General features: G+C 49.4%; 1 long non-coding RNA gene across 1 annotated transcript in view; it reads left to right on the top strand.

Annotated features, from left to right (window-relative positions):
* LOC140391569 (uncharacterized) overlaps positions 1-1712 on the top strand; it is a 197158-nt gene extending 195446 nt beyond the window's left edge. Inside the window, exon 4 of the long non-coding RNA XR_011935109.1 lies at positions 1310-1712. This is a non-coding gene — a long non-coding RNA (uncharacterized lncRNA). The remainder of the gene's footprint in view (positions 1-1309) is intronic.
* The last annotated feature ends 24776 nt before the right edge of the window (positions 1713-26488 follow it).

Below are 26488 nucleotides of genomic sequence, written 5' to 3'. Positions count from 1 at the left end.
AATGTCCCCCTGCCCGCGGTTCAGCACTTCCCCGACTGTGGCAGCATTGGACTGAGTCTGCTGCCGCCATGCTGAGTTCCCGACGGATGAGACACACGGAACTCGGGAACTTGGCCGGTCGGGAGGGCGGAGCATTGGGGTGCGGGCCTCTGGCAATGTCCTGAGGCCTTCGATATGTGGCACGGTGCACTCCTAGATTACGCCGCTTTGGAGGGGCCAGAGCATCGCGAAAGAGGCGCCGGCACCAATTCTGTCATAAACCCGGATTCTCCGGTCAATCGCCGAACGCAATTTCGGTGTCGACGACCGGACAATCCAGCCCATGGAGTGAACTAAAGTTACAGCTCGGACATATTTAGCATTTAGACTCCAGCAAGTCTAACTTAACAGTAAATTGAAGCTGAAGCTACAAATCTGATTGGCTAGAAGAATGGTCTGAGGACAGGTCCTTCAGTTAAGAGGTACAAATTAAGGTTGGATTGTTGCGGGGAAGCAAGGAGCGCTCTTTCTATTGATCAAGGATTGCAAATATTAGGTTAGAAAATGTTATTTGTGTTGATTCAGGTGCACATACATGGGCTAAATGTTGCAAAGCTACCTGCAAAAAAAGGGTCTAAAAATAGAGCAGCATCACTGAGGTCTTTGCATTTGCCAAGAATTAGCATTTGTCACAGAATTGTTGGGGAGGGGGATTGGGGGTTGCCGTGGTGAGGCGGGGGGGGGGGAGGCATTTGTCAGGAGAGAGAGTTGAGAGTAGTGCATTTTCTAGGATGTCAGCAGTTGTGCAGAAAATTACCTGTCGATGGATATTTGTCCCAGCTGACTGGTTACTGGAAGAACTCAACATTCTGCTGAGCTAGTGACTAAAGTGATTGTCACAAGAGGGAGGGTTGCCGTGACAATCCAGAATTAGAGATTAGTGCATCTAGGATTGTCAGGGCTAAAGTAACTGTCTCGAGAGAGAGAGTGAATAGAAACGTATGACCACTTAGCTGCCGAGTCAGTTATAGCCTAACTTGGGAGAATCAGTAGTAAAGTCCTAGTCATTTTTTTATTCGGAAGCGGATTCTACCAAAGAGAGAGAAAAAACATTTTGCAGGTAGCTGTTAATTGCATAGCTTCAGCAGTTCAGGTGGACTGGAAACACCAATAATTAGGTAAACTGGGAAGTTGAGTTGAAAAAGGATCTACTTTGTTGAAGTAGAACATACAGTGCTATGGGCCATATGGGCCATCGAGTCTGCACCCACCTCACTTCCACCCTATCCCCAAAACCCAATAACCCCTCCTACCCTTTTTGGTCTCAAAGGGCAATTTATCATGGCCAATCCACCTAACCTGCACATCTTTGGACTGTGGGAGGAAACCGGAGCACCCGGAGGAAACCCACGCAGACAACGTGCAGACTCCGCACAGACAGTGACCCAGCGGGGAATCGAACCTGGGACCCTGGTGCTGTGAAGCCACAGTGCTATCCACTTGTGCTACCATGCTGCCCACGTCTTGAAGCTTCAAAAGGACGCATATCTATGTTAGAGTGAAGTTGTCTAAGTTAAAATCTTGAAGGAAATTGTAAGTCAAGAGACGGTTCAAGGAACCAAGAAAAGACACCAGCACAAAAATAGACTGGTGTATCATGCATTGCCGTGCCGAGTCAAATGTTAAGTATTAATCTCTACTGTCCAATAAACCTTGTTAGTTATCATTCTAAACTCGTGATTATTCTTTTTGCTAGTAAGGTTATTCCTTGACAAGAATTTTCTAACTCTGAGATTTAGTACAGAGTTCAAATACCACACACTCTGCCACCTCACCCACCTAGCCATCCTAACAACCTACCTATTGACTCATTCACTTGCATTCATCCATAATAATAATAATAATCTTTATTGTCACAAGTAGGCTTACATTAACACCACAATGAGATGTAACCTTAACTCAGAAAATCCCCCTAGTCACCACATTCCGATGCCTGTTCGGGTACACAGAGGGAGAATTCAGAATGTCCAAATTACCTAACAGCACGTCTTTCAGGACTTGTGGGAGGAAATCGGAGCACCCAAGGAAACCCACGCAGACACGGGGAGAGGATGCAGACTCCACACAGGCAGTGACCCAAGAATCGAACCTGGGGCTCTGGCGCTGTGAAGCAACGGTGCCAACCACTGTGCTACCGTGCCGCCCATACATCCACTCACTAACATTCAAAGTGCACATTTCAACTTGTCAGAGAGTAGCTTGTGCTGTAAAAAGGGAGTATCTTCCACCCACAACTCTATTCCACCGTGGTAGAGTTCTCCATGGGACACTATGCTCTGTATTTCTGGAGAATCCAGGCTCAGAAGACCAGGCAAGAAATGCAAGGTAGTGTCAAGGTGTGGAAAAGTTGAAGCGGAGCAGCGATCTGATGATGAATGTTGCTCTGCAGCAGATCTGGGACAAAATATCTCAAAAACTAACAGACAGATTTCAATGAAACTTTGTATACAGGGAGCGCAAGGCCCACAAGAGAACTGATTCGTATTTGACAAAGAAAGAGGTATGGATCCTGGAATTTTTTAAAGGATTCATTAACTTTGGGAGATAGGGGGTGGCACGTGGCACAGTGGTTAGCACTGATGCCTACGGCGTTGAGGACCCGGGTTTGAATCTGGCCCTGGCTCACTGTCCATGTGATATTTGCATATTCTCCTCCTGTCTGCCTGGGTTTCACCCCCGCAACCCAAAGGACTGTAGGTTAGGTGGGTTGGCCATGCTAAATTGCCCCTTAATTGGAAAAAAAAAGAATTGGGTACTCTAAAATTGAAAACAAGACTTTGGGAGATAGACGGAATTTATTTTTTGGAGGGTTATTTTAGTTCGAATGCTTTGGATTGTCTCAGCTGCTGAGGTGGAATTTAGGGAGAGTTTTCAGAGCAGCTTGTTGGATGTGGATATCCCTGAAGCGTCCTCCAGGAAGAGCAGCATAAGTGTAATAGTTTTGATTTAACACAGCGTATTGGAGGTTTGTACTTCGCTTAATATCCCATGCTTTCTTTAGCATCTTATTGCAAAGTTAGAAAGGATTTTCCGCCTGTGCGTGGCTGCAGGGATGTAACCTTAACACAGATTGCCCTGCAAGGCACAGTGAAATTTTATCCATTGTGAGTTTCAGCCCTGGTTTCCCGGAAGACGGGAAAGTAACCCAAAACAGCAACTTTCATTTATACAATACCTTTAATACAAAAAAATATTTCATGCTTTGCTCTTTTCCTTAAAGGCTGCCATGAAAACCAAACTCTTTGTCCAAACAGTTGAATACCTCTGGTTTGGTTCACATGTAGGCTTATTTGTCTGTGGGACAATTCCCTGCATTAAAGATGCTAGATTTTTGCAAGTGTTACCATCACTGTGACCCTTATGGAACAGCATGTGTGGTAAAGAATTGGTATGGCTGGTGCTGATCGCATGATGCGTGTATATATATGGCGGGAATTTCCACGCAACCCATCGTGTTTCATGGCAGCAGAGGCTATATGCTGTTGGTCAGCGGCAGGATATTCTGGTTCCGTCATTGTCGACGGAGTTTCCTGTTGAAGGCACCACTTGCCCCTGTAAAACCAGCGGCGGGTGTGCGCCGACGGCCGGACTGGAACATCCCATTGGTGTGAATGACCGGGAAGTTTCAGCCCGAGTGTAGGTTCAGAATGAATACAGATCGCGGGGTTTATCGAACTGCATTTCAATTCATGGTGGAATTAATTTAAAATGGACCCAACAAATGTTCCAAATGCCCTAAATCTGGCTGGTTTTACATCACGTTCCTTCGTCCGAATCAGATAAGATTTCTTCTGAATTTGTAAATGCTTCGAATCAAAGCATGCCACCTAAAGCATGCAAAGTTATTCAGCCCAATGTCAGTTCCATGGAAAAATAAAGTCAAGCAGACTAATTCAAATCAGCCTAATGTGGCTTGAGTCAAATCCCTGAGCAATTCTGCCCTGCAGAACATGCCATAAATAGTCTTGTTCCATATCACGTGCCATAGAGAGTTTGATTCTGATATCCACCCATTTTCTCTGCACAGGTCATGATTCAAGCAGTAAGCAGGTCGATTCAAATACTCTCAGTTTCCACCACATGGCACGTTAAATGGCCATTGAAGTTGTGCTTCTTTTTTAAGTGGCCATTGTAAAACCACTGTTTTCTTTTTGAGTGTTTCTTAGCTTCTGCTTTTAGTTTGAGAAAATCAAAGGGGGAGGGGGAGTGGGGGAGGGAGGAGGGGGGAATGGAATGCTGCCCAAAACAAACAAAGTCAGTAAACCAGCAATTTTTATTTGAAATAACGCTGAAACTCAAGAAAGTAAACACGGGACCAAAAAAATGCAGTCCAACGAAATGGCAACACTGAATTATTTATGCAGTTCACACACACATACATGGCCTTTGTGCAGTTCCCAATGGCAGTTCCGGAAGATTTTTCCATTCTATTTCTAAAAAAACATCGCTGCGGAAGGAACAGGAATTGGGTGCCTTTGAAGATAAAATTAACCTGAAAATTATCGGTCGGGGATTTCCTCGACGATCTTTCCGCTCCCTACCTTAACGTGGCTGAATTGCAGCAAGAGCCTTGTTTTAGCACATGAATGGAGTTTCTACAGAAATCCCAGCTGAATCGCAACAGTGAAGACAATGCAGGGTGAAGAAGATTCTTCCTAATAATGGCGCAGTCAATGTGTTAAAGGTCAGCTTGGCTTGGAATAGACATTGCCCAAAAGATCAAATTTCACATTTACAACATATTTTATGATCAGATCTTGTTGAAGCCAGTTGCGCTATTTCAAGGTAATTTCTACAAATATTTGCCGATTCCAGAACTCATCTCAAGTTGGCTCACCACGAATCGGGAATTGGAAATCATGTCCAAAATCAGACATGCATCTCTCACATGTAGGAGCAGAAATAGGTCATTTGGCACGTCGAGTCAGCTCCACCATTCAATGGGATGACGACTGACCTGATGCGATAGCCATTGATTCCCTTACTGATTAAAAGTCTGCCTATCTCAGCCTTGAATGTATTTTTAAAAATAAATTTAAAGTACGTAATTATTTCTTTTTCCAATTGAGGAGCAATTTAGCGTGGCCAGTCCATCTACCCTGCACATCTTTGGGTTGTGGGGATGAGACCCATGCAGACACGGTTGAATGGGAGAACTCCACACAGACAGTGACCCGGGGCTGCGATTGAATCCGGGTCTTCGCCGCTGTGAAGCAGCAGTGCTAACCACTGTGCCATCGTGCTGCTCCGCCTTGAATATACTTAATGGCACAACTTTTCTAGCCCTTTGCGGTAAAGAATTCCACAGATTCATTACCCCCTGAGTGAGGAAATTCTTCTTGTTTTCTGTCTTAATTGGACGACCCCTTACACTGAGATAATGCCCTCTGGTCCGAGACTCTCTCATAAGGGACAACAACTTCTCACTATTTACCCTGTCAAGCATGCTGAGAACCCTACGGGGGTGATTTTGGGGCTATGTTTGCAGTACGGTTTGTAGGGCGGCTATGTTTGGACCGCCGGCGCAGACAGAAAATCCAGATAGAATCGGGAAACGCTATTCTCTCCGGAGAGATTGTGATTCTCAATTTTCCACACCTCTCATTGGTGACATCATGAAGTTCATGCCGACGAAAGGCAAGAACCTAATTTAATGGTTTTGCACACATTTTAACACACTTAACCCGTTTCCCCCCTACCACCACCACCACATGCCACCACTCCCCTCATTGTATACTGAATGTTTACGGCAGGTTTTGAAAAACAAGATCCAGGGCACTACCCTGGTACAAGTTGACAATGGCAGGTTGAGGGTGAGAGGGGCACCCCAGATGCTTGCAAGAGGATCGGGGGGGGGGGGGTTAGAGGGGTTGCCCGAGGCCTGCAAGAGGAGGGGGAAGGAGGTTTCCCGATGTTGGCGTTGTGGGTGTCGGGGGTGGGCCCCGTCGCTTGTTCTGTGGTGGTGGGGGGAGTCCCCGATGTTTGTGATGGGGGTCCTAACTTTTACATGGAGGGGGGCTGGGGTCCATTCAGTTTGTGTGCTGATTGGGCGCTCTTTAAAGATGACCCCCCCGATATCCGTGGCGATGACATTGCCGGTGGCAATGACCTTGCGGTTCTATCAGGGCCGGCCCACCAGAGTCATACCACGCCCACTCATTTTTTTTTTCACTCGGAGCCGATCAAGCTCTGGGGTTAAAACCGGTCTGTGCAGCTGGAGAGTAACAGGCTGGTTTTCAGTCAGAGCCTGACACACGTACTATAAAATATGGTAACTTTCCACCCAATGCCAATGAATACTAGTCCAACACACTCAACCTCTCCTCATAAAAAATTCCCTCCATACTCAGGATCAACCTCGTGAGCATTCTCTGTGCTGCCTCCCATGCCTCTAATTTCCTTGGATAAAGGGACCAAAACTATTCACAGTATCCCAGCTGTGGGCCCAACTAGTGCCTTGTATAGTTTTAGCTGGGCTTTCCCCAGTTTTATACTCCATTCCCTTTAATAAACATTCCATTTGCCTTCCTAATTACCTGCTGAATTTGCATGCCAGCTTTTTGCGATTTATGCACATGGACCCCCAAATCCTTCTGTGCTGCAGCTTTCTGCAATCTGTCCCCATTTAAATAACATTCGGCTCCTTTATTCTTCCTACCAAAGTGCATAACTTCACATTTTCTTACATTATATTCTATCTGCCAAGTTCTTTGCCCACTAACCTAACCTGCTTATATCCCTCTGAAGACTATTTGTGTCATCCTCACCACTTACCTTCCCATCTATTTTTGTGTTATCTGCAAACTCACTTGTCCAAATAATTTAATATATATTGTAAATAATTGTGGCCCCAGCACGGGTCCCTGTGGCAGTCCACCATTTTACAGCTTGCCAGTTTGAAATTACCCCTCTTTTCCCAACTCTCTGTCATCTGTCAGTTAGTCAATCTTCTACCCAATATACTACTCCCAACACCATGGGCCTTCAATCAAAAACAGAAAATGCTGGACAATCTCAGCAGGTCTGACAGCATCTGCGGAGAGAGACCGGAGCTAACGTTTCGAGGCTGGATGACTCTTTGGCTTTGATTAGCTTTTTATTACTGGTCGATCTCCAGTGGTGCTACACATAGTAAACCAGAGGATGTGGAGCTTTATCATTCAGGTCCACGGAACCCCAACAGCTATCTTCTCCAATCCAAGCAGAGCCAAGGATTCACACATTACATCATAGACCTAGTGCTAATTAAGGGGAAAGTTACCACAAATGTTGTCTTTTTTCCACCAGGAATGTCCTGGATCGGGCGGCACAGTGGCTCAGCGGTTAACACTGCTGCCGCACGGGGCAATTTAGCGTGGCCAATCCACTGACCCTGCACATCTTTGGGGTGTGGGGGCGAAACCCACGCAAACACCGGGAGAATGTGCAAACTCCACATGGACAGTGACCCAGAGCCGGGATCGAACCTGGGACCTTGGTGCCGTGAGGCAGCAATGCTATCCACTGCGCAACCGTGCTGCCCCTGCATTCCTTAGAGAATGGTTTCTGGTAGTTCACAGGCGGCTCGGCCATGATATGCATTCTTCTTCACGGTAGTGTAGCCACCTAAGTTGGCCAACTCCCGATTTAAAATGGCGAACGGCAAAGGCTGAAGGGATATTCAGCCAACACAGGCAGAAACCAGCAAGTGCAGGTTTGCTGTGTATTAAAACTCTGCAAAAGCCCAGACAGCATCGATACCAGCGACCATCAGCATAATAATGTAGCAGCCATCTACATACTAATGCGCAATCCCCGGGCGCAATTGAAACATTTGGGATAAACAAAGCAAAGCCAGACTCCCCAGCGCCAGCAGGAGCCAACACAAAAGAGGTTAACGGACACCTCAAGACCGCCCATCGATCAGGGAACCGCTCCAGTATTGGAGAAATCGAACCAAGCGATTGGAACGAAGTCCAATCACCTAGAACCAGGTACAGGATCCACCCCGAAAGGCGGGAAGCCCCTGGGGACTATAAAGTTAAGCCCCCAAGTTCAACTCGCTCTCTTCTTCCTGCCCGGGTCACCCAGCAACGCGAACCAACCTTGACCGTGACCGGTGCAGTGACCGCCGAAAGACCGTAAGTCTTAAGTCAACGCTCGCTACGAGATAGGCGCTCCTAGCTACCAATCCGTACCAACTTCGAATCCCGCAGACTCAGACACCGAACGAAAGGCCATTTGTTCCCCTGACCTGGTGGGCCAGTCCGAAGTTAAGTACAGGCCTGTTAGTCGTAGAAGTAGCTTAGACGTAGATTTTGTGCATGAGTAGCGATTACTGTGTATTATAAATGTGCTTTGATTTGAATCTTACTAATCGGTGTATTGAGTTATTGATCATTACTTGGACTTGAACCTCGTGGCGGTATCATAAAGATACCTGGCGACTCGAGAGCAAAGGTAATAAAACAGAGCAATTGAACCAACCAAAAAGTTAGCAACAGTCATAGCCAATGATATACCAGCCTTTAGGGTAGTTTCCCATTGAGATCCCATGGCCCACACGTTAGAGGTCAGGGTACTACCTACATTGTCTTATGAAGAGAGATTGGGCAAACTGGGCCTATATTCTCTGGAGTTTCAAAGAATGAGAGGTGATCTCATTGATACCTACAAAATACTTCAAGGAATAGATGCAGATAAGATGTTTTCTTTGATTGTGGTATTTAGCACTAAGGGGCACAATTTCAAAATATGGAGGCAGCCACATGGGAATGAGATGGGAAGAAATTTCTTTACAGACAGGGATGTGAATCTTTGGAATTGTCTACCCCAGAGGGCTACGGGAGCTCAGTCACTGAGTATGTTTAAAGCAGAGATCGATAGATTTCTGATTAACAATAATGTAACACGTTATAGGGGATAGTGGATGTAAAAGGCTTGAAGTGCTCAACCACCATGATCGTATTAAATGGCGGTGCAGGCTTGATGGGTTGAATGACCTGCTCCTACTGTGTTCCTACACACACTAGGTATTGGCACACCCACTGGAAGCCAACCCAGAATTCTGAGCCGGAGCTTCCGAGTCCATTCTTCAGGATTCTCCTGCCCCCGGGCTTCTTGATGGTTGGAGCCGGTGTAGCGTTCGCTGGCGGTGAGATTCGCCGTTTTCACTGCTGTCAATGGAAATTCCCACTGAAGCCACCTCACGCCGCCAGGAAACCCGCGGGCGGGGATGGGCATTCGGCGGGCCCAGAGAATCCCTCCTCCAGCGACGGTCCGGAGAATCACGGCCAGGTTTTCAGCGCTGCTTAGTGCTCAGAGGGGGGGAAAGCTATCACAAAGTCAAAGGCTCAATCGTCAAGTGGACAGGAACACTAATAGGGTTGGATGAAGTAGGATAGAAGGAGGCTGGCGGGAAGCATACGCACTAGCAGACCAGGGCCGCATTCCTGGTTCTCTCTGCTGTAAATTCCACGTAGTTCTATGCAAAACAGATTTTTCATTGTGTGGTTTAACGCTGCCCGCTTTGTTAAAATCCTTGACAGGAGGAATTAAAGTGCCCTGGAGTTTAAAAGGTTCTCTTAAAAAGTTTCAAATGAACCTTAATTGATAATTAAATAGGATTGGGATCCAAATGCGATAGTTTCGATAACAAAAGCTGATTGTTGTTCACTGAATGACCCTGCAATGTGCCCAGGACTGCTGCTGCTACCATCGCATTAACAAGTGCAATGCACCTGAGAAGATCTGTACTCCTGTTGATTATTCTGGCAGTAGCTGCCACACATCAGTCATGTTAGTTTGGGGGTTTTCTTTGCGCCACAAAAACATTCCAGAGTCACTCCAGCAAGGATCTCGAGTGTTTTAACCATACCCTTTTCAACTGGTACATTTCTCTTCGAAATCAGTGGAAAACCAAGTGTTGCGAAGCTAAGCATGTTGGCAACACAACATAATCACTCGCACGTTGCTGGAATATTTTGGAACTTTAAATCGTTACCCAAAAGGAAAACTAATGTGCTTGCATAGAAGCTCACAGGGTTCATATTAATTTGAACACTGTATAGACACTAATGCACTGAGTTCCCGTAGATGTGTTCATTTGAGCAAATTACTTTGTAAAGTTCCTTACAGCTGCCTTTATTTTCTCTTTGTGTTCCAGGCAGTCATGGTAACGAGAAACTTTCCTTACATAAGAAACGATGACCCCCACCCGCCCCCATATAAAAGGTTTGATAGCCTTTATTCGCCCGGCCGTTTTCTCTCGTTACTGTTGATTTGGCCTCCAGGGAGCATTTTGTATAAACAGGATAGGGCACTTGGCTGGTGTGGATAGGAATTCTGTAGCTGACCCGCTGGGTCACGCCAAGCCTCGAGTTGTCACCTGTGCCAGATGACAGATGGGACAAGGTCAGTGGATCGGAGCAGTGAAAGGGCAAGGGTGGCCGGAGAAAAACGCAGTGGGCCAAATGATGGCTCACCTGCAAATTGAACTGGTTACGCAATGCTGAATTTAAGTGATTAACGCACGAGGATTTATGTGAATCCGAGTCAAGGTTATCTGCCCGAAAAGCATTGTGCGACAGCAGTTTGCTCCTATATTTATACTGCTCTATGCTGTAAATTAATATGAAGTACTGCAAAACACATGCTACTAAAGCTGCAGAAAATCGCTGCTACTAGTTTTGATGAGTAAATAATGTCGTTCATTTTGTTTACATAAGACAGATTGGTTGCGTGAGAGTTTACTTTTGAGATGAACGTTTCCGAATCACGACTCGTTGATTATATTTCTCTTAATTATCTGAATGAATCATTATTTCTTGAATGAAGACAGAATAGCCGCTGGGGGAGATTTTCATCCCGCGATCGCTGTCAGAGAGAACGGCAACGCGGGGGAAAATCCGGAGAGACCCGCGAAACGCGATTCTCTCTGGAAAGATTGGCTTTCCCGATTTTTCTCGGCCCTCGCCGACGACGTCACGAGGCTCACACCGACAAAGGGCGGGGAACCCATTTCAATAGATTTAATGAATTTAAACATTATTAATGGGCCTACCGCCTCGTGATCACCCATCACTAAACATTCATCCTCGCTGGCATTCAACAGGTTTGGCCAAATGAGAAACCCCACTGGGGAGATGGACATGCCCTGGCAGTGCCCTGGCATTGCCTCCTGGCACAGGTTGGTGCTGCCAGGTTGGCACAGTGCCAATCTGGCAGTGCCAACCTTTGTGGGGGCAGGGTCAGGGGTGGATCCTAGTGGCAGACCCATGGAGGGGGGTGGGGTTCATTTATGTGTGATGGTGGTAGGGGGGCAGGGAAAGCAGGCACTAAGCGGAGGTATGGAATGACAGCAATAATTCTTGGTGGAGGGGCAGAACGGTGGTGCAGTGGTTGGCACTGCTGCCTCTCGGCGCCAAGAACCCAGGTTCAATCCCGGTCTCGGGTCGCAGTCCGTGTGGAATTTGCACATTCTCCCTTTATCTGCATGGGTCTCACCCTCACAACCCAAAAAGATGTGCAGGTTAGGTGGATTGGCCATGCTAAATTGCCCCATGATTGGGTAAAAAAGATTGTTGGTACGGATGGGGGGATGGCGGCAATTATTATCAGGGCGGGAAGTGCCAGCGATGATTGTCTGTGAGGGGAAGGGAATGGAAAATGGCAGAGATGCTTTTCTGTGGGGGTGTGCATGGTGGGGATGCCTACGATGTCTGTCACGGGTGGGGGGAATGCCGGCAACGATAGATGGTGCGGCGGGGAATTGCCTGTGACCGTTGTCGGAGAGGGGGTTGGGGAATGGGTAAGGCTGACAATCTTTGTCAGCTGGGGGGTGGAATGCCGGTGATGGCTGTGGTGATGGGAGGGAATGGGGAATGCTGGCGATGATTGTCGATGGGAGGGAATGGGGAATGCCGGTGATGGCTGTGTCGATGCGAGGGAATGGGGAATGCTGGAGATGATTGTCGGTGAGAGGGAATGGGGAATGCTGGCGATGTTTGTCAGTGGGACGGAATGGGGAATGCTGGCGATGATTGTCGATGGGAGGGAATGGGGAATGCTGGTGATGGCTGTGTCGATGGGAGGGAATGGGGAATACTGGAGTCGATTGTCGATGGGAGGGAATGGGGAATGCTGGCGATGATTGTCGATGGGAGGGAATGGGGAATACTGGCGATGATTGTCGATGGGAGGGAATGGGGAATGCATGCGATGATTGTCGATGGGAGGGAATGGGGAATGCCGGTGATGGCTGTGTCGATGGGAGGGAATGGGGAATACTGGAGATGATTGTCAGTGTGAGGGAATGGGGAATACTGGCGATGATTGTCGATGGGAGGGAATGGGGAATACTGGCGATGATTGTCGATGGGAGGGAATGGGGAATACTGGCGATGATTGGAAGTGTGAGGGAATGGGGAATACTGGTGATGATTGTCAGTAGGAGGGAATGGGGAATACTGGAGATGATTGTCGATGGGAGGGAATGGGGAATACTGGCGATGATTGTCAGTGGGAGGGAATGGGGAATACTGGAGATGTGTGTCAATGGGAGGGAATGGGGAATACTGGCGATGATTGTCAGTGGGAGGGAATGAGGGATACTGGCGATGATTGTCAGTAGGAGGGAATGGGGAATACTGGAGATGATTGTCGATGGGAGGGAATGGGGAATGCTGCCGATGATTGTCGATGGGAGGGAATGGGGAATACTGGCAATGATTGTCAGTGGGAGGGAATGGGGAATACTGGAGATGATTGTCGATGGGAGGGAATGGGGAATACTGGAGATGATTGTCGATGGAAGGGAATGGGGAATGCTGGAGTTGATTGTCAGTGTAAGGGAATGGGGAATACTGGTGATGATTGTCAGTGGGAGGGAATGGGGAATGCTGCCGATGAATGTCGATGGGAGGGAATGGGGAATACTGGCGATGATTGTCAGTGGGAGGGAATGGGGAATACTGGAGATGATTGTCAGTGGGAGGGAATGAGGGATACTGGATATGATTGTCGATGGGAGGGAATGGGGAATGCTGCCGATGATTGTCGATGGGAGGGAATGGGGAATGCCGGTGATGGCTGTGTCGATGGATGGGAATGGGGAATGCTGGAGATGATTGTCAGTGTGAGGGAATGGGGAATACTGGTGATGATTGTCAGTGGGAGGGAAAGGGGAATACTGGAGATGATTGTCAGTGGGAGGGAATGGGGAATGCTGGTGATGATTGTCGATGGGAGGGAATGGGGAATGCTGGTGAAGGCTGTGTCGATGGGAGGGAATGGGGAATCCTGGAGATGATTGCCGAATGGAGGAAATGGGGAATGCCTGTGATGGCTATGTCGATGGGAGGGAATGGGGAATGCTTGCGATGATTGTCGATGGGAGGGAATAGGGAATAGTGGAGATGATTGTCGATGGGAGGGAATGGGGAATGCTGGCGATGATTGTCAGTGGGAGGGAATGGGGAATACTGGCGATGATTGTCAGTGGGAGGGAATGGGGAATAAAGGCGATGATTGTTAATGGGAGGGAATGCGGAATACTGGCGATGATTGTCAGTGGGAGGGAATGGGGAATACTGGCGATGATTGTCAGTGGGAGGGAATGGGGAATGCTCGTGATGATTGTCAGTGGGAGGGAATGGGGAATACTGGTGATGATTGTCTGTGGGAGGGAATGGGGAATACTGGCGGTGATTGTCAGTGGGAGTAAATGGGGAATACTGGAGATGATTGTCAGTGGGAGGGAATGGGGAATACTGGCGATGATTGTCAGTGGGAGGGAATGAGGAATAATGGAGATGATTGTCGATGGGAGGGAATGGGGAATGCTGGCGATGATTGTCGATGGGAGGGAATGGGGAATACTGGCGATGATTGTCGATGGGAGGGAATGGGGAATACTGGCGATGATTGTCGATGGGAGGGAATGGGGAATGCATGCGATGATTGTCGATGGGAGGGAATGGGGAATACTGGAGATGATTGTCAGTGTGAGGGAATGGGGAATACTGGAGATGATTGTCGATGGGAGGGAATGGGGAATACTGGCGATGATTGTCAGTGGGAGGGAATGGGGAATACTGGAGATGAGTGTCGATGGGAGGGAATGGGGAACACTGGCGATGATTGGAAGTGTGAGGGAATGGGGAATACTGGTGATGATTGTCAGTAGGAGGGAATGGGGAATACTGGAGATGATTGTCGATGGGAGGGAATGGGGAATACTGGCGATGATTGTCAGTGGGAGGGAATGGGGAATACTGGAGATGAGTGTCAATGGGAGGGAATGGGGAATACTGGCGATGATTGTCGATGGGAGGGAATGGGGAATGCTGGCGATGATTGTCGATGGGAGGAAATGGGGAATGCCGGTGATGGCTGTGTCAATGGGAGGGAATGGGGAATGCTGGAGATGATTGACAGTGTGAGGGAATGGGGAATACTGGTGATGATTGTCAGTGGGAGGGAATGGGGAATACTGGAGATGATTGTCGATGGGAGGGAATGGGGAATACTGGCGGTGATTGTCAGTGGGAGTAAATGGGGAATACTGGAGATGATTGTCAGTGGGAGGGAATGGGGAATACTGGCGATGATTGTCAGTGGGAGGGAATGAGGAATAATGGAGATGATTGTCGATGGGAGGGAATGGGGAATGCTGGCGATGATTGTCGATGGGAGGGAATGGGGAATACTGGCGATGATTGTCGATGGGAGGGAATGGGGAATACTGGCGATGATTGTCGATGGGAGGGAATGGGGAATGCATGCGATGATTGTCGATGGGAGGGAATGGGGAATACTGGAGATGATTGTCAGTGTGAGGGAATGGGGAATACTGGAGATGATTGTCGATGGGAGGGAATGGGGAATACTGGCGATGATTGTCAGTGGGAGGGAATGGGGAATACTGGAGATGAGTGTCGATGGGAGGGAATGGGGAACACTGGCGATGATTGGAAGTGTGAGGGAATGGGGAATACTGGTGATGATTGTCAGTAGGAGGGAATGGGGAATACTGGAGATGATTGTCGATGGGAGGGAATGGGGAATACTGGCGATGATTGTCAGTGGGAGGGAATGGGGAATACTGGAGATGAGTGTCAATGGGAGGGAATGGGGAATACTGGCGATGATTGTCGATGGGAGGGAATGGGGAATGCTGGCGATGATTGTCGATGGGAGGAAATGGGGAATGCCGGTGATGGCTGTGTCAATGGGAGGGAATGGGGAATGCTGGAGATGATTGACAGTGTGAGGGAATGGGGAATACTGGTGATGATTGTCAGTGGGAGGGAATGGGGAATACTGGAGATGATTGTCGATGGGAGGGAATGGGGAATACTGGCGGTGATTGTCAGTGGGAGTAAATGGGGAATACTGGAGATGATTGTCAGTGGGAGGGAATGGGGAATACTGGCGATGATTGTCAGTGGGAGGGAATGAGGAATAATGGAGATGATTGTCGATGGGAGGGAATGGGGAATGCTGGCGATGATTGTCGATGGGAGGGAATGGGGAATACTGGCGATGATTGTCGATGGGAGGGAATGGGGAATACTGGCGATGATTGTCGATGGGAGGGAATGGGGAATGCATGCGATGATTGTCGATGGGAGGGAATGGGGAATACTGGAGATGATTGTCAGTGTGAGGGAATGGGGAATACTGGAGATGATTGTCGATGGGAGGGAATGGGGAATACTGGCGATGATTGTCAGTGGGAGGGAATGGGGAATACTGGAGATGAGTGTCGATGGGAGGGAATGGGGAATACTGGAGATGATTGTCGATGGGAGGGAATGGGGAATACTGGCGATGATTGTCAGTGGGAGGGAATGGGGAATACTGGAGATGAGTGTCAATGGGAGGGAATGGGGAATACTGGCGATGATTGTCGATGGGAGGGAATGGGGAATGCTGGCGATGATTGTCGATGGGAGGAAATGGGGAATGCCGGTGATGGCTGTGTCAATGGGAGGGAATGGGGAATGCTGGAGATGATTGACAGTGTGAGGGAATGGGGAATACTGGTGATGATTGTCAGTGGGAGGGAATGGGGAATACTGGAGATGATTGTCGATGGGAGGGAATGGGGAATACTGGCGATGATTGTCAGTGGGAGGGAATGGGGAATACTGGAGATGATTGTCGATGGGAGGGAATGGGGAATACTGCAGATGATTGTCAGTGTGAGGGAATGGGGAATACTGGAGATGATTATCGATGGGAGGGAATGGGGAATGCCGGTGATGGCTGTGTCGATGGGAGGGAATGGGGAATGCTGGCGATGATTGTCGATGGGAGGGAATGGGGAATAATGGAGATGATTGTCGATGGGAGGGAATGGGGAATACTGGAGATGATTGTCGATGGGAGGGAATGGGGAATGCTGGCGATGAATGTCAGTGAGAGGGAATGGGGAATGCTGGAGATGATTGTCAGTGGGAGGGAATGGGGAATACTGGCGGTGATTGTCATTGGGAGGGAATGGGGAATACTGGCGATGATTGTCAGTGGGAGGGAATGGGGAATACTGGAGATGATTGTCAAAGGGAGGGAATGGGGAATGCTGGCGATGATTGTCAGTGGGAGGGAATGGGGATTACTGGCGATGATTGTCAGTGGGAGGGAATGGGGAATATTGGAGATGATTGTCAGTGGGAGGGAATGAGGGATACTGGATATGATTGTCGATGGAAGGGAATGGGGAATGCTGCCGATGATTGTCAATGGGAGGGAATGGGGAATGCTGGAGATGATTGTCAATGGGAGGGAATGGGGAATACTGGCGGTGATTGTCAGTGGGAGGGAATGGGGAATAATGGCGATGATTGTTAATGGGAGGGAATGCGGAATACTGGCGATGATTGTCAGTGGGAGGGAATGGGGAATACTGGCGATGATTGTCAGTGGGAGGGAATGGGGAATGCTCGTGATGATTGTCAGTGGGAGGGAATGGGGAATACTGGTGATGATTGTCTGTGGGAGGGAATGGGGAATACTGGCGGTGATTGTCAGTGGGAGTAAATTGGGAATACTGGAGATGATTGTCAGTGGGAGGGAATGGGGAATACTGGCGATGATTGTCAATGGGAGGGAATGGGGAATGCTGGCGATGATTGTCAGTGGGAGGGAATGGGGAATACTGGCAATGATTGTCAGTGGGAGGGAATGGGGAATACTGGAGATGATTGTCGATGGGAGGGAATGGGGAATACTGGCGATGATTGTCAGTGGGAGGGAATGAGGAATAATGGAGATGATTGTCGATGGGAGGGAATGGGGAATGCTGGCGATGATTGTCGATGGGAGGGAATGGGGAATACTGGCGATGATTGTCGATGGGAGGGAATGGGGAATACTGGCGATGATTGTCGATGGGAGGGAATGGGGAATGCATGCGATGATTGTCGATGGGAGGGAATGGGGAATGCCGGTGATGGCTGTGTCGATGGGAGGGAATGGGGAATACTGGAGATGATTGTCAGTGTGAGGGAATGGGGAATACTGGAGATGATTGTCGATGGGAGGGAATGGGGAATACTGGCGATGATTGTCAGTGGGAGGGAATGGGGAATACTGGAGATGAGTGTCGATGGGAGGGAATGGGGAACACTGGCGATGATTGGAAGTGTGAGGGAATGGGGAATACTGGTGATGATTGTCAGTAGGAGGGAATGGGGAATACTGGAGATGATTGTCGATGGGAGGGAATGGGGAATACTGGCGATGATTGTCAGTGGGAGGGAATGGGGAATACTGGAGATGAGTGTCAATGGGAGGGAATGGGGAATACTGGCGATGATTGTCGATGGGAGGGAATGGGGAATGCTGGCGATGATTGTCGATGGGAGGAAATGGGGAATGCCGGTGATGGCTGTGTCAATGGGAGGGAATGGGGAATGCTGGAGATGATTGTCAGTGTGAGGGAATGGGGAATACTGGTGATGATTGTCAGTGGGAGGGAATGGGGAATACTGGAGATGATTGTCGATGGGAGGGAATGGGGAATACTGGCGATGATTGTCAGTGGGAGGGAATGGGGAATACTGGAGATGATTGTCGATGGGAGGGAATGGGGAATACTGCAGATGATTGTCAGTGTGAGGGAATGGGGAATACTGGAGATGATTATCGATGGGAGGGAATGGGGAATGCCGGTGATGGCTGAGTCGATGGGAGGGAAAGGGGAATGCTGGCGATGATTGTCGATGGGAGGGAATGGGGAATAATGGAGATGATTGTCGATGGGAGGGAATGGGGAATACTGGAGATGATTGTCAATGGGAGGGAATGGGGAATGCTGGCGATGAATGTCAGTGAGAGGGAATGGGGAATGCTGGAGATGATTGTCAGTGGGATGGAATGGGGAATACTGGCGGTGATTGTCATTGGGAGGGAATGGGGAATACTGGCGATGATTGTCAGTGGGAGGGAATGGGGAATACTGGAGATGATTTTCAAAGGGAGGGAATGGGGAATGCTGGCGATGATTGTCAGTGGGAGGGAATGGGGATTACTGGCGATGATTATCAGTGGGAGGGAATGGGGAATATTGGCGATGATAGTCAATGGGAGGGAATGGGGAATACTGGAGATGATTGTCGATGGGAGGGAATGGGGAATACTGGCGATGATTGTCAGTGGGAGGGAATGGGGAATACAGGAGATGATTGTCAGTGGGAGGGAATGAGGAATACTGGAGATGATTGTCGATGGGAGGGAATGGGGAATGCTGGCAATGATTGTCGATGGGAGGGAATGGGGAATGCCAGTGATGGCTGTGTCGATGGAAGGGAATGGGGAATGCTGGAGTTGATTGTCAGTGTAAGGGAATGGGGAATACTGGTGATGATTGTCAGTGGGAGGGAATGGGGAATGCTGCCGATAAATGTCGATGGGAGGGAATGGGGAATACTGGCGATGATTGTCAGTGGGAGGGAATGGGGAATACTGGAGATGATTGTCAGTGGGAGGGAATGAGGATACTGGATACGATTGTCGATGGGAGGGAATGGGGAATGCTGGCGATGATTGTCGATGGGAAGGAATGGGGAATACTGGCGATGATTTTCAGTGGGAGGGAATGGGGAATACTGGAGATGATTGTCAGTGGGAGGGAATGAGGGATACTGGATATGATTGTCGATGGGAGGGAATGGGGAATGCTGGCGATGATTGTCGATGGGAGGGAATGGGGAATGCCGGTGATGGCTGTGTCGATGGAAGGGAATGGGGAATGCTGGAGATGATTGTCAGTGTGAGGGAATGGGGAATACTGGTGATGATTGTCAGTGGGAGGGAAAGGGGAATACTGGAGATGATTGTCAGTGGGAGGGAATGGGGAATGCTGGTGATGATTGTAGATGGGAGGGAATGGGGAATACTGGAGATGATTGCCGAATGGAAGAAATGGGGAATGCCTGTGATGGCTATGTCGATGGGAGGGAATGGGGAATGCTTGCGATGATTGTCGATGGGAGGGAATAGGGAATAGTGGAGATGATTGTCGATGGGAGGGAATGGGGAATACTGGAGATGATTGTCGCTGGGAGGGAATGGGGAATGCTGGCGATGATTGTCAGTGAGAGGGAATGGGGAATTAAGGAGATGATTGTCAGTGGGAGGGAATGGGGAATACTGGCGGTGATTGTCAGTGGGAGGGAATGGGGAATAATGGCGATGATTGTTAATGGGAGGGAATGGGTAATACTGGTGATGATTGTCAGTGGGAGGGAATGGGGAATACTGGCGATGATTGTCAGTGGGAGGGAATGGGGAATGCTCGTGATGATTGTCAGTGGGAGGGAATGGGGAATACTGGTGATGATTGTCTGTGGCAGGGAATGGGGAATACTGGCGGTGATTGTCAGTGGGAGTAAATGGGGAATACTGGAGATGATTGTCAGTGGGAGGGAATGGGGAATACTGGCGATGATTGTCAATGGGAGGGAATGGGGAATGCTGGCGATGATTGTCAGTGGGAGGGAATGGGGAATACTGGCAATGATTGTCAGTGGGAGGGAATGGGGAATACTGGAGATGATTGTCGATGGGAGGGAATGGGGAATACTGGCGATGATTGTCAGTGGGAGGGAATGAGGAATAATGGAGATGATTGTCGATGGGAGGGAATGGGGAATGCTGGCGATGATTGTCGATGGGAGGGAATGGGGAATACTGGCGATGATTGTCGATGGGAGGGAATGGGGAATACTGGCGATGATTGTCGATGGGAGGGAATGGGGAATGCATGCGATGATTGTCGATGGGAGGGAATGGGGAATGCCGGAGATGGCTGTGTCGATGGGAGGGAATGGGGAATACTGGAGATGATTGTCAGTGTGAGGGAATGGGGAATACTGGAGATGATTGTCGATGGGAGGGAATAGGGAATACTGGCGATGATTGTCAGTGGGAGGGAATGGGGAATACTGGAGATGAGTGTCGATGGGAGGGAATGGGGAATACTGGAGATGATTGTCGATGGGAGGGAATGGGGAATACTGGAGATGATTGTCAGTGTGAGGGAATGGGGAATACTGGAGATGATTGTCGATGGGAGGGAATGTGGAATACTGGCGAAGATTGTCGATGGGAGGGAATGGGGAATGCCGGTGATTGCTGTGTCGATGGGAGGGAATGGGGAGTGCTGGAGATGATTGTCAGTGTGAGGGAATGGGGAATACTGGTGATGATTGTGATTGGGAGGGAATGGGGAATGCTGGCGATGATTGTCGATGGGAGGGAATGGGGAATACTGGCGAAGATTGTCGATGGGAGGGAATGGGGAATGCATGCGATGATTGTCGATGGGAGGGAATGGGGACTACTGGCGATGATTGTCGATGGGAGGGAATGGGGAATGCTGGCGATGATTGTCGATGGGAGGGAATGGGGAATGCATGCGATGATTGTCAATGGGAGGGAATGGGGAATACTGGAGATGATTGTCGATGGGAGGGAGTGGGAAATACTGGCGAAGATTGTCGATGGGAGGGAATGGGGAATGCTGGCGATGATTGTCGATGGGAGGGAATGGGGAATGCATGCGATGATTGTGGTTGGGAGGGAATGGGGAATGCCGGTGATTGCTGTGTCGATCGGAGGGAATGGGGAATGCTGGAGATGATTGTCAGTGTGAGGGAATGGAGAATACTGGTGATGATTGTGATTGGGAGGGAATGGGGAATACTGGAGATGATTGTCGCTGGGAGGGAATGGGGAATACTGATGATGATTGTCAGTGGGAGGGAATGGGGAATGCTGGAGACGATTGTCGATGGGAGGGAATGGGGAATACTGGAGATGATTGTCAGTGTGAGGGAATGGGGAATACTGGAGATGATTGTCGATGGGAGGGAATGGGGAATGCTGGAGATGATTGTCGATGGGAGGGAATGGGGAATAGTGGAGATGATTGTCGATGGGAGGGAATGGGGAATACTGGAGATGGTTGTCAATGGGAGGGAATGGGGAATACTGGAGATGATTGTCGATGGGAAGGAATGGGGAATGCTGGAGATGATTGTCAGTGGGAGGGAATGGGGAATGCTGGCGATGATTGTCTGTGGGAGGGAATGCGGAATGCTGGCGATGATTGTTGATGGGAGTGAATGGGGAATACTGGAAATGATTGTCAGTGGGAGGGAATGGGGAATGCCGGTGATGGCTGTGTCGATGGGAGGGAATGGGGAATACTGGAGATGATTGTCAGTGTGAGGGAATGGGGAATACTGGAGATGATTGTCAATGGGAGGGAATGGGGAATGCCGGTGATCGCTGTGTCGATGTGAGGGAATGGGGAATGCTGGAGATGATTGTCAGTGAGGGAATGGCGAAGACTGGTGATGATTGTCGATGGGAGGGAATGGGGAATACTGGCGATGATTGTCGGTGGGAGGGAATGGGGAATACTGGCGATGATTGTCAGTGGGAGGGAATGGGGAATGCTGGAGATTATTGTCAGTGGGACGGAATGCGGAATGCTGGCGATGATTGTCGATGGGAAGGAATGGGGAATACTGGCGATGGTTGTCAGTGGGAGGGAATGGGGAATACTGGTGATGATTGTCAGTGAGAGAGTCTGGGGAATGCTGGAGATGATTGTCGATGGGGGGGAATGGGAAATACTAGCGATGATTGTCAGTGGGAGGGAATGGGGAATACTGGCGATGATTGTCAGTGGGAGGGAATGGGGAATACTGGAGATGATTGTCGATGGGAGGGAATGGGGAATGCTGGTGATGATTGTCAGTGGGAGGGAATGGGGAATGCTGGCGATGATTGTCGATGGGAGGGAATGGGGAAAATTGGAGATGATTGTCAGTGGGAGGGAATGGGGAATACTGGAGATGATTGTCAATGGGAGGGAATGGGGAATGCCGGTGATGGCTGTGTCGATGTGAGGGAATGGGGAATGCTGGAGATGATTGTCAGTGTGAGGGAATGGGGAAGACTGGTGGTGATTGTCGATGGGAGGGAATGGGGAATACTGGCGATGATTGTCGATGGGAGGGAATGGGGAATACTGGCGATGATTGTCAGTGGGAGGGAATGGGGAATGCTGGAGATTATTGTCAGTGGGAGGGAATGGGGAATACTGGCGGTCATTGTCAGTGGGAGGGAATGGGGTATACTGGAGATGATTGCAAGTGGGAGGGAATAGGGAATACTGGCGATGATTGTCAATGGGAGGGAATGGGGAATGCTGGCGATGATTGTCAGTGGGAGGGAATGGGGAATACTGGCGATGATTGTCAGTGGGAGGGAATGGGGAAAACTGGAGATGATTGTCGATGGGAGGGAATGGGGAATACTGGCGATGATTGTCAGTGGGAGGGAATGAGGAATACTGGAGACGATTGTCGAATGGAGGGAATGGGGAATGCTGGCGATGATTGTCGATGGGAGGGAATATGGAATACTGGCGATGATTGTCGATGGGAGGGAATGGGGAATACTGGCGATGATTGACGATGGGAGGGAATGGGGAATGCATGCGATGATTGTCGATGGGAGGGAATGGGGAATGCCGGTGATGGCTGTGTCGATGGGAGGGAATGGGGAATACTGGAGATGATTGTCAGTGGGAGGGAATGGGGAATACTGGAGATGATTGTCGATGGGAGGGAATGGGGAATACTGGTGATGATTGTCAGTGAGAGGGTCTGGGGAATGCTGGAGATGATTGTCGATGGGGGGGAATGGGAAATATTAGCGATGATTGTCAGTGGGAGGGAATGGGGAATACTGGCGATGATTGTCAGTGGGAGGGTCTGGGGAAAACTGAAGATGATTGTCGATGGGAGGGAATGGGGAATACTTGCGATGATTGTCAGTGGGAGGGAATGGGGTATACTGGAGATGATTGTCGATGGGAGGGAATGGGGAATGCTGGTGATGATTGTCAGTGGGAGGGAATGGGGAATGCTGGCGATGATTGTCGATGGGAGGGAATGGGGAATACTAGCGATGATTGTCAGTGGGAGGGAATGGGGAATACTGGAGAAGATTGTCGATGGGAGGGAATGGGGAATGCTGGAGATGATTGTCAGTGGGAGGGAATGGGGAATACTGGAGATGGTTGTCAGTGGGAGGGAATGGGGAATACTCGAGATGATTGTCGATGGGAAGGAATGGGGAATGCTGGAGATGATTGTCAGTGGGAGGGAATGGGGAATGCTGGCGATGATTGTCAGTGGGAGGGAATGGGGAATGCTGGCGATGATTGTCGATGGGAGTGAATGGGGAATGCTGGAGATGATTGTCAGTGGGACGGAATGGGGAATGCCGGTGATGTCTGTGTCGATGGGAGGGAATGGGGAATACTGGAGATGATTGTCAGTGTGAGGGAATGGGGAATACTGGAGATGATTGTCAATGGGAGGGAATGGGGAATGCCGGTGATGGCTGTGTCGATGTAAGGGAATGGGGAATGCTGGAGATGATTGTCGATGGGAGGGAATGGGGAATACTGGAGATGATTGTCGATGGGAGGGAATGGGGAATGCTGGAGATGATTGTCAGTGTGAGGGAATGGGGAAGACTGGAGATGATTGTCGATGGGAGGGAATGGGGAATGCTGGAGATGATTGTCAGTGGGCGGGAATGGGGAATACTGGAGATGATTGTCAGTGGGAGGGAATGGGGAATACTGGAGATGATAGTCGATGGCAAGGAATGGGGAATGCTGGAGATGATTGTCAGTGGGACGGAATGGGGAATGCTGGCGATGATTGTCGATGGGAGTGAATGGGGAATACTGGAGATGATTGTCAGTGGGAGGGAATGGGGAATGCCGGTGATGGCTGTGTCGATGGGAGGGAATGGGGAATACTGGAGATGATTGTCAGTGTGAGGGAATGGGGAATACTGGAGATGATTGTCAATGGGAGGGAATGGGGAATGCCGGTGATGGCTGTGTCGATGTGAGGGAATGGGGAATGCTGGAGATGATTGTCAGTGTGAGGGAATGGGGAAGACTGGTGATGATTGTCGATGGGAGGGAATGGGGAATACTGGCGATGATTGTCGATGGGAGGGAATGGGGAATACTGGCGATGATTGTCAGTGGGAGGGAATGGGGAATGCTGGAGATTATTGTCAGTGGGACGGAATGGGGAATGCTGGTGATGATTGTCAGTGAGAGTGTCTGGGGAATGCTGGAGATGATTGTCGATGGGGGGGAATGGGAAATACTAGCGATGATTGTCAGTGGGAGGGAATGGGGAATACTTGAGATGATTGTCGTTGGGAGGGAATGGGGAATGCTGGAGATGATTGTCAGTGGGAGGGAATGGGGAATACTGGAGATGGTTGTCAGTGGGAGGGAATGGGGAATACTGGAGATGATTGTCGATGGGAAGGAATGGGGAATGCTGGAGATGATTGTCAGTGGGAGGGAAGGCAGAATGATGGCGATGATTGTCAGTGGGAGGGAATGGGGAATGCTGGCGATGATTGTCGATGGGATTGAATGGGGAATACTGGAGTTGATTGTCAGTGGGAGGGAATGGGGAATGCCGGTGATGGCTGTGTCGATGGGAGGGAATGGGGAATACTGGAGATGATTGTCAGTGTGAGGCAATAGGGAAGACTGGAGATGATTGTCAATGGGAGGGAATGGGGAATGCCGGTGATGGCTGTGTCGATGTGAGGGAATGGGGAATGCTGGAGATGATTGTCAGTGTGAGGGAATGGGGAAGACTGGTGATGATTGTCGATGGGAGGGAATGGGGAATACTGGCGATGATTGTCGGTGGGAGGTAATGGGGTATACTGGAGATGATTGTCGATGGGAGGGAATGGGGAATGCTGGTGAAGATTGTCAGTGGGAGGGAATGGGGAATGCTGGCGATGATTGTCGATGTGAGGGAATGGGGAATACTAGCGATGATTGTCAGTGGGAGGGAATGGGGAATACTGGAGATGATTGTCGATGGGAGGGAAAGGGGAATGCTGGTGATGTTTGTCAGTGGGAGGGAATGGGGAATGCTGGCGATGATTGTCGATGGGAGGGAATGGGGAATACTGGAGTTGATTGTCAGTGGGAGGGAATGGGGAATACTGGCGATGATTGTCAGTGGGAGTGTCTGGGGAATACTGGAGATGATTGTCGATGTGAGGGAATGGGGAATACTAGCGATGATTGTCAGTGGGAGGGAATGGGGAATACTGGAGATGATTGTCGATGGGAGGGAATGGGGAATGCTGGTGATGATTGTCAGTCGGAGGGAATGGGGAATGCTGGCGATGATTGTCGATGGGAGGGAATAGAGAATAGTGGAGATGATTGTCGATGGGAGGGAATGGGGAATACTGGAGATGATTGACGATGGGAGGGAATGGGGAATGCTGGCGATGATTGTCAGTGAGAGGGAATGGGGAATGCTGGAGATGATTGTCAGTGGGAGGGAATGGGGAATATTGGCGGTGATTGTCAGTGGGAGGAAATGGGGAATAATGGCGATGATTGTTAATGGGAGGGAATGGGGAATGCTGGCGATGATTGTCAGTGGAAGGGAATGGGGAATACTGGCGATGATTGTCAGTGGGAGGGAATGTGGTATGCTGGTGATGATTGGCATGGGAGGGAATGGGGAATACTGGCGATGATTGTCAGTGGGAGGGAATGGGGAATACTGGCGGTCATTGTCAGTGGGAGGGAATGGGGTATACTGGAGATGATTGCAAGTGGGAGGGAATAGGGAATACTGGCGATGATTGTCAATGGGAGGGAATGGGGAATGCTGGCGATGATTGTCAGTGGGAGGGAATGGGGAATACTGGCGATGATTGTCAGTGGGAGGTAATGGGGAAAACTGGAGATGATTGTCGATGGGAGGGAATGGGGAATACTGGCGATGATTGTCAGTGGGAGGGAATGAGGAATACTGGAGACGATTGTCGAATGGAGGGAATGGGGAATGCTGGCGATGATTGTCGATGGGAG

This window comes from Scyliorhinus torazame, chromosome 15 (genome assembly GCF_047496885.1).
Source record: "Scyliorhinus torazame isolate Kashiwa2021f chromosome 15, sScyTor2.1, whole genome shotgun sequence".
NCBI lineage: Eukaryota > Metazoa > Chordata > Chondrichthyes > Carcharhiniformes > Scyliorhinidae > Scyliorhinus > Scyliorhinus torazame.
Note: the sequence above shows the minus strand (reverse complement) of the source record. Positions and strands in the feature narration are given on the sequence as shown.